We start from the raw sequence: 9,538 nt of genomic DNA, 5'->3' as shown, positions 1-9,538 counted from the left end.
ACCACCCAAGTTGACCGGTGACTCACGAACGTTAAAACTTGTAAAAACTATATGATGACATATATATGATTATATATATAGTTAACATGATATTATGATAAGTAAGTATCTCATTAGGTATTTTAACAATGATTTATATACATAAAATTGAGTTTATTGAATTAAGAAACTCGAAACGATATATATAACGATTATCGTTATAACAACGTCTTACTAAATACATATGAATCATATTAATATATTGATACACTATGTTTAATCATGATAAATGATAAGTAAATATGTCATTAAGTGCATTAACAATGAACTACATATGTAAAAACAAGACTACTAACTTAATGATTTCGAAACGAGACATATATGTAACGATTATCGTTGTAACAACATTTAACTGTATATATATCATACTAAGATATATTAATATATCATAATATCATGATAATGTAATAATTTAACATCTCTTTAGATATAATAAACAATGGTTAACAACATTTAACAAGATCGTTAACCTAAAGGTTTCAAAACAACATTTACATGTAACGACTAACGATGACTTAACGACTCAGTTAAAATGTATATACATGTAGTGTTTTAATATGTATTCTTACACTTTTGAAAGACTTCAAAACACTTATCAAAATACTTCTACTTAACAAAAATGATTACAATTACATCCTCGTTCAGTTTCATCAACAATTCTACTCGTATGCACCCGTATTCGTACTCGTACAATACACAGCTTTTAGATGTATGTACTATTGGTATATACACTCCAACAATCAGCTCTTAGCAGCCTATGTGAGTCACCTAACACATGTGGGAACCATCATTTGGCAACTAGCATGAAATATCTCATAAAATTACAAAAATATTAGTAATCATTCATGACTTATTTAAAAGTAACACCGCGGGCTGTTTTGGGTTTGATAATTCAAAACTATGATAAACTTTGATTTAAAAGTTATTCTTCTGGGAAAATGATTTTTCTTATGAACATGAAACTATATCCAAAAATTATGGTTAAACTCAAAGTGGAAGTATGTTTTTCAAAATGGTCATCAAGAAGTCGTTCTTTCGACTTAAATGACTACCTCTTACAAAAATGACTTGTAACTTATATTTCTGACTATAAACCTATACTTTTTCTGTTTAGATTGATAAAATAGAGTTCAATATGAAACCATAGCATTTTGATTCACTCAAAACAGATTTAAAACGAAGAAGTTATGGGTAAAACAAGATTGGATATTTTTTGATTGTTGTAGCTATGGGAAATATTGTAACAATTCTATACAAATCATATCCTAGCTAACTTATATTGTATTATACATGTATTCTAGTATATTATGTAATCTTGGGATACCATAGACACGTATGCAAATGTTTTGACATATCATATCGACCCACCAATATATATTATTTGGAACAACCATAGACACTCTATATGCAGTAATGTTGGAGTTAGCTATACAGGGTTGAGGTTGATTCTAAAAATATATATACTTTGAGTTGTGATCTAGCCTAAGACGTATATACACTGGGTCATGGATTGATTCAAGATAATATATATCAATTTATTTCTGTACATCTAACTATGGACAACCAGCTGTAGGTTACTAACGAGGACAGCTGACTTAATAAACTTAAAACATCAAAATTTATTAAAAGTGCTGTAAATATATTTTGAACATACTTTGATATATATGTACATATTTGTTATAGGTTCGTGAATCGACCAGTGGCCAAATCTTACTTCCCGACGAAGTAAAAATCTGTGAAAGTGAGTTATAGTCCCACTTTTAAAATCTAATATTTTGGGATGAGAATACATGCAGTTTTATAAATATTTTACGAAATAGACACAAGTAAATGAAACTAAATTATATGGGTGAATGATCGAAGCCGAATATGCCCCTTTTGCTTGTTAGTCTAAGAATTAGTAAACCGATCTACTAATTGACGCGAATCCTAAAGATAGATCTATTGGGCCTAACGAACCCCATCCAAAGTACCAGATGCTTTAGTACTTCGAATTTGTTTTTATCATGTCCGAAGGATTTCCCGGAATGATAGGGGATATTCTTATATGCATCTTGTTAATGTCGGTTACCAGGTGTTCACCATGTAAATGAATTTTATCTCTATGTATGGGATGTATATTGAAATATGAAATCTTGTGGTCTATTATTATGATTTGATAATATATAGGTTAAACCTATAACTCACCAACATTTTTGTTTACGTTTTAAGCATGTTTATTCTCAGGTGATTATTAAGAGCTTCCGCTGTTGCATACTAAAATAAGGACAAGATTTGGAGTCCATGCTTGTATGATATTATGTAAAAACTGCATTCAAGAAACTTATTTTTTTTATGTAATATATTCTTATTCTAAACCATTATGTAATGGTCGTGTGTAAATGGTATATTTTAGATTATCATTACTTGATAATCTACGTAATGCTTTTTAAACCTTTATCGATAAAATAAAGGTTATGGTTGTTTTTAAAAATGAATGCAGTCTTTGAAAAACGTCTCATATAGAGGTCAAAACCTCACGACGAAATCAATTAATATGGAACTTTTATAATCAATATGAACGGGACATTTCAGTTGGTATCCGAGCGTTGGTCTTAGAGAACCAGAAATTTGCGTTAGTATGTCTTATCAAGGTAGTTAGGATACATTAGTGAGTCTGGACTTCGACCGTGTTTTCTTTAAAAACGATTGTTTAACACTTTTGTTGGAAACTATATATTATTAACATGTAAATATTATGTGATATATTAACCTCTTAATATGTTTGATATTGTGTGATAGATGTTGATAATGCTAAAAACGAACATATATTTCATAGCATTATCTCTCAAGAAAGACAAGCTTTTAGTTGCAATTGTCCTATTTACAAGTGATATTCGTTTAAATATTAAAAGGTGAAGGCAAAAGACAAATTCAACGATTTGAAGACGCAAATGACCAAAAAGCTCAAAAGTACAAAGTACAATCAAAGTGGTTCAAATTATTGATGAGAAACGTCTCAAAATTACAAGAGTACAAGACGCGAAATGCAAAATACAAGATAATAAATTGTATGCAAGGATGTTCGAAAATCCAGAACCGGGACCAAAGTCAACTCTCAACGCTCGACGCAACGGACTAAAAATTATGAGTCGACTATGCACAAGAATATAATATAATATTTAAATAATTATATAAATTATTTATATATTATATTATATATTATAAACGTCGGCAAACAAGAAAACAAAGGAGTGTGAGCTGATACCTACCACCATGCGATCGCATGGCTTGTAGGCATATTTTCCATGCGATCGCATGGCCTTGAAATCCAGGCCACATGCTATAAATTCGCCTGTTTTGGCTCAGTTTTAAAAATATATATCCATCCTATTTCTCTATCTATAAACGTATATATATATATATATATATATATATATATATATATATATATATATATATATATATATATATATATATATATATATATATATATATTTTAATTTTAATTTTAATTTTAATTTCTAATAATAAGGGTATGTTAGCGAATGTTGTAAGGGTGTAAGTCGAAATTCTGTCCGTGTAACGCTGCGCTATTTTTAATCACTGTAAGTTATGGTTAATGTTATTTTTAATTTAATGTCTCGTAGCTAAGTTATTATTATGCTTATTTAAGACGAAGTAATCATGATGTTGGACTAAAATATTTAAAATTGGGTAATTAGGCTTTGTACCATAATTGGGGTTTGGACAAAAGAACGACACTTGTGGAAATTAGACTATGGGCTATTAATGGGCTTTATATTTGTTTAACTAAATGATAGTTTGTTAATTTTAATATAAAGATTTACAATTGGACGTATCTATAAATAACCATATACACTCGATCAGACACGATGGGCGGGATATTTATATGTACGAATAATCGTTCATTTAACCGGACACGGGAATGGATTAATAGTCTACGGAATTATTAAAACAGGGGTGAAATTATGTACAAGGACACTTGGCGTAATTGTTAACAAAGTATTAAAACCTTGGGTTACACACAGTCGATATCCTAGTGTAATTATTAAACAAAGTATTAAAACCTTGTTACAGTTTAAGTCCCCAATTAGTTGGAATATTTGACTTCGGATATAAGGATAAAATGACGAGGACACTCGCACTTTATATTTATGACTGATGGACTGTTATGGACAAAAACCAGACGGACATATTAAATAATCCAGGACAAAGGACAATTAACCCATGGGAATAAACTAAAATCAACACGTCAAACATCATGATTACGGAAGTTTAAATAAGCATAATTCCTTTATTTTCATATTTAATTGCACTTTTAATTATCGCACTTTTATTTATTATCATTGTATTTAATTGCACTTTTAATTATCGTACTTTATAATTATCGCAATTTTATTTTCGTTATTTACTTTATGTTTTAAATTAAGTCTTTTATATAATTAATATTTTACATTAGGTTTTAACTGCGACTAAAGTTTTAAAATCGACAATCCGGTCACTAAACGGTAAAAACCCCTCTTTTATAATAATAATATTACTTATATATATTTTTGTATTTTAACAATTATAAGTTAAAAATATACCGTTAAGCTTGTTTAAAAGATCCCTGTGGAACGAACCGGACTTACTAAAAACTACACTTCTGTACGACTAGGTACACTGCCTATAAGTGTTGTAGCAAGGTTTAGGTATATCCATTCTATAAATAAATAAATATCTTGTGTAAAATTGTATCGTATTTAATAGTATTTCGTTGTAAAAATAATACTATTTCCTAGTACACCACGCACACATCAAGTATTTTTGACGCCGCTGCCGGGGACACTAGAACGCCGGAAGCGAAACGCTATATATAAAAAAAAAAGATTTTTATTTTTCTTATAAAAATATACGTTTTTAAAAAATAATAATATATACGAAAAAAAATAATACAATATATATATATATATATATATATATATATATATATATATATATATATATATATATATATATATATATATATATATATATATTTAAGAATTTGTTACATATATATATAAAATTATAAAGTTTCTTTATTTTTATTTTAGTTTTTAAAATACAAGTTTTTATTTATTTATATATTTATTTATTAAAACATAAAACAAAAAAAAAATATATATATAAAAACCACGAGGCCCGGTACTGTAGCAGCCCAAAGCCTGGCCCGAAACCCTAGCTCATGCGATCACATGAGCCCGAAGGCAAAAATTCATGCGATCGCATGAGGGTACCTGACACGCCAGAGTTGACTAGTTCAGTAATTATTATTATTATTATAATTAAAACCCTAATTAGGGTTATATTTAATATTAATTTAGTTTAGTTTTTAGTATTTAATTTATATATTTAGTTTATTTTGTTTTAATAAATTATAAAATTAATAGTTTTATAAAATAAATAATATAAAAATAATATTTTTATAAAATTGTACTTTTTACAACTTTAAGTTTATTTTTATATTTTGTATCTTTTTATTCGTTTTAGCGTAATATTTGTATTTTTCGCTCGTACTTAGTTTTAAACTTAGTATTTTGCCATAGTTATTTTTATTTCTAAATTTTTAGGCTTTGCCGTAAAATCCCTTAAGTGCTTTTTCTTTAGACTAAGATTTAGGTAACTTAGAATTTTGCGACGCCGTTTTTAATATTTTAGTACTTTTTAAGTTATTGCCATTTTGGATATAGTATTCCTTTTAAGCTTTAATATTTTTAGACGCAACTTTTAATTCTTAGTTTTTAGACTTTTTAAGTTTCGACACGCTACTTTCTTATTTCTATTTCGACGCCTTTTATTTTTTGACATTTTTCGACGCGCAATCTTTTTCTTTCTTATTTCTCGACGCTCTAGTTTATAGGACATAGAATTTTTTTCTATTTCTTCTCTAAAATTTCAAAACGAAAAATTATTTTAAGTGGTTAAATTGATAGACATCCATTTTCTGGTTCGTAGTAATAGTTGGATTTGTACGTGGACCGGGTTATTGGAGCCAAACAGTACTCAATTATATTGAGACCAAACGAATCCTGCCCCTCTGCTACATCTTTTGGCTATTCGAAACGTGGGCAAAATCAGAAAAGTCTATTAATTTGATAACTTATATAATTTTTCTTATTTTTATAACTAATAGGATATTCAGTGAATGCACCGAGCAAAACGTTCACCACCTTTTGTACGTTCACCACCTGTAACTCGATCAAGACATCTAGCAAATATTGTCGCCGTTGATTTTTCTTTAGAATCGTCATCAAGTCGACCAAGTACTCCAATTCAAATTTCCGATAATCCATTTTTTGAACCCGACCTCACAATTTAGAATCCGGAGAATATTCAGGGACAATTCAGAGATCCCGAACCATTAATCTTTCCTCCGAAACCACCAATCATTTAAACAGAGATTGTCGAGGAACAACTAATTAAATCAGAATCCTATAGTGATTCAGAATTAACAAATTCAATCATGGAGAATCTGGAACCTCTAAGAATGGAAGACCGAATGAGAGCTAAACGCACTGGCCAAGGTCACGCAATTACTCAAACAGGCATTAATGCGCCAGATTATGAAATCAAAGGACAAATCTTACACATGGTAACTAATCAATGCCAATTTAGTGGTGCACCGAAGGAAGATCCAAATGAACATCTTCGAACCTTTAAAATGATCTGTACACTATTTAAAATCCGAGAAGTGGAGGATGAACAGATATATCTCATGTTATTTCCCTGGACTTTAAAGGGAGAAGCCAAAGATTGGTTAGAATCGTTACCTGAAGGAGCGATTGATACATGGGACGTTTTAGTTGAAAAATTTCTTAAACAATTCTTTCCGGCATCTAAAGCCGTAAGACTTCAAGGAGAAATTGTTACGTTCACACAGAAGCCAAATGAAACTCTATATGAAGCATGGACAAGATTTGGAAAATTATTGAGAGGATGTCCGCAACATGGTTTAGACACTTGTCAAATAGTACCAATATTCTACCAAGGATGCGACATCACTACAAGGAAAGACACCGATATAGCAGCTGGTGGTTCCATTATGAAGAAAACAGCAATTGATGCTTACAAAATTATTGATAACACTACTTCCCACTCACATGAGTGGCACCAAGAAAAAGATATCGTTAGATCATCTAAAGCAGCTAGAGCCGATTCTAGCCATGACTTAGATTCCATTTCCGCAAAGATAGATGCCGTCGAGAGACGAATGGAAAAGATGACTAAAGATATTCACTCAATACGAATTAGTTGTGAGCAGTGTGGAGGACCACATTTGACAAAAGATTGTCTCAGTATTGAACTAACAATGGAACAAAGAGAGAATGTTTCATACATAAACCAAAGGCCTGGAAATAATTATCAGAATAATTATCAACCGTCAAGACCAATCTACAATCAAAACCAGAATTATAACCGAAATGTTCCATACAACAACCAACAAGGTCCTAGCAATCAACAAGTATCCAATAATACTTACAATCAGTAAAGACCTATTTTTCAAAACAAACCACCACAAACTGATGATAAAAAGCCAAATTTAGAAGATATGATGTCGAAGCTAGTTGAATCTCAAACTCAATTTTTCACATCTCAGAAACAAACCAATGAACAAAATGCTCAAGCATTTAGAAATCAACAAGCTTCTATTCAAAATCTGGAAAAAGAAGTAAGCAACCTAGCAAGGTTGATAGGTGAAAGAAAACCGAAAAGTCTACCTAGTGATACAAATGCTAACCCCCGGAATAAAACAGCTAAAGCCATTACCACAAGAAGTGGTATTACACTTAAACCACCTGAAATACCTGTAATTTTTGATGAAGCTATTCCTACTCCACAAGAACCATAGTCTGATCAAGATAAGGAAAAAGAACCGGTAGTTGAAAAGGTTAATGAAGATAACACAGTTAAGGCTAAACCTTATGTTAAACCATACCAACCACCACTTCCTTACTCGAGTAAAATGAGAAAAGAGAGACTTGAAGCCGAGCAATCCAAATTCTTAGATATGTTTAAACAGATAAATGTCAATCTTCCTTTCATTGATGTGATTTCAGGAATGCCTAGATATGCTAAATTTTTGAAAGATCTAATCACAAATAGAAAGAAAATGGAAGAACTCTCGGCCGTTACTATGAATGCTAATTGTTCAGCAGTCCTGTTGAATAAGATACCAGAAAAACTCTCTGATCCAGGAAGTTTCACAATTCCATGTTTTCTGGGTAGTCTTAGTTCAATAGAAGCATTGGCAGACTTAGGTGCTAGTATAAATCTAATGCCGTATTCACTATACGCTAAACTAGACCTTGGAGAATTAAAACCAACACGAATAAGCATACAACTAGCCGATCGATCAGTAAAATATCCTAGAGGGATAATGGAGAACATGCTAATTAAAGTTGGTACTTTAGTATTTCCAGTAGATTTTGTTATTCTGGACATGGAAGAAGATTCTCGAGTTCCTCTCATATTAGGAAGACCATTCTTAAACACGGCCAAAGCAATAATAGACGTGTTTGGTAAGAAACTGACCCTAAGTATAGAGGACGAGAGTGTTACCTTTTCTGTTGATAGAGCAATTCAATAACCGCAATCTGCAGATGATACATGTTATTATATTCAAACTATAGATTCACATGCAGAATTGTTAGAAGAATTTCCAGAATTACAAGGAACAGGAGAATGTTCTTTAGGAGAAGGAACTGAACCAATTGATGAAACTGAAATGTTAGCTACACTTATGGCTAATGGATATGAACCAACAACAGAAGAAATTCAATTGCTAAAAGAAGAAGACAGATATCGATATAAATCATCGATAGAAGAACCACCGACATTAGAGTTAAAGCCACTTCCAAACCATTTGGAATATGCTTATTTACATGGTGAAACTGAATTACCTGTAATAATATCGTCTTCTCTTACTGAAAATGAAAAATCTCAACTCATTTCGGTGCTAAAAGCTCATAAACCAGCTATTGCATGGAAGATTCATGATATTAAAGGAATAAGTCCTTCGTATTGCACACATAAAATCCTTATGGAAGAAGGTCATAAAACGTATGTGCAACGCCAATGAAGACTAAATCCTAATATGCAAGATGTTGTTAAGAAAGAAATTATTAAACTGCTTGATGCAGGTTTAATTTATCCAATCTATGATAGTCCATGGGTAAGCCTAGTTCAATGCGTACCAAAGAAGGGTGGCATGATTATCATTACTAATGAAAAAAATGAGCTTATTCCTCCTAGGACTGTAATAGGCTGGCATGTATGTATTGATTATAGAAAATTAAATGACGTCACCAGAAAAGATCACTTTCCCTTACCTTTCATTGATCAAATGTTGGAAAGATTAGCCGGAAATAGTTACTATTGTTTTCTTGATGGTTTCTCCTGATATTTTCAAATTCCAATAGCACCCGAGGATGAAGAGAAAACCACATTCAGGTGCCATTATGGTACTTTTGCTTAC

General features: G+C 31.0%; 1 non-coding gene across 1 annotated transcript; it reads right to left on the bottom strand.

Moving 5' to 3' along the window:
* Window positions 1-6,910: 6,910 nt before the first annotated feature.
* On the bottom strand, window positions 6,911-7,017 carry LOC139860961 (small nucleolar RNA R71). Its single transcript, XR_011763585.1, has one exon. It is a non-coding gene; the product is annotated as a small nucleolar RNA R71 (small nucleolar RNA).
* Window positions 7,018-9,538: the final 2,521 nt, after the last annotated feature.

The sequence above is a fragment of the Rutidosis leptorrhynchoides genome, chromosome 7, assembly GCF_046630445.1.
Source record: "Rutidosis leptorrhynchoides isolate AG116_Rl617_1_P2 chromosome 7, CSIRO_AGI_Rlap_v1, whole genome shotgun sequence".
NCBI classification, from domain to species: domain Eukaryota; kingdom Viridiplantae; phylum Streptophyta; class Magnoliopsida; order Asterales; family Asteraceae; genus Rutidosis; species Rutidosis leptorrhynchoides.
This window is presented reverse-complemented; position numbering and strand designations above follow the sequence as displayed.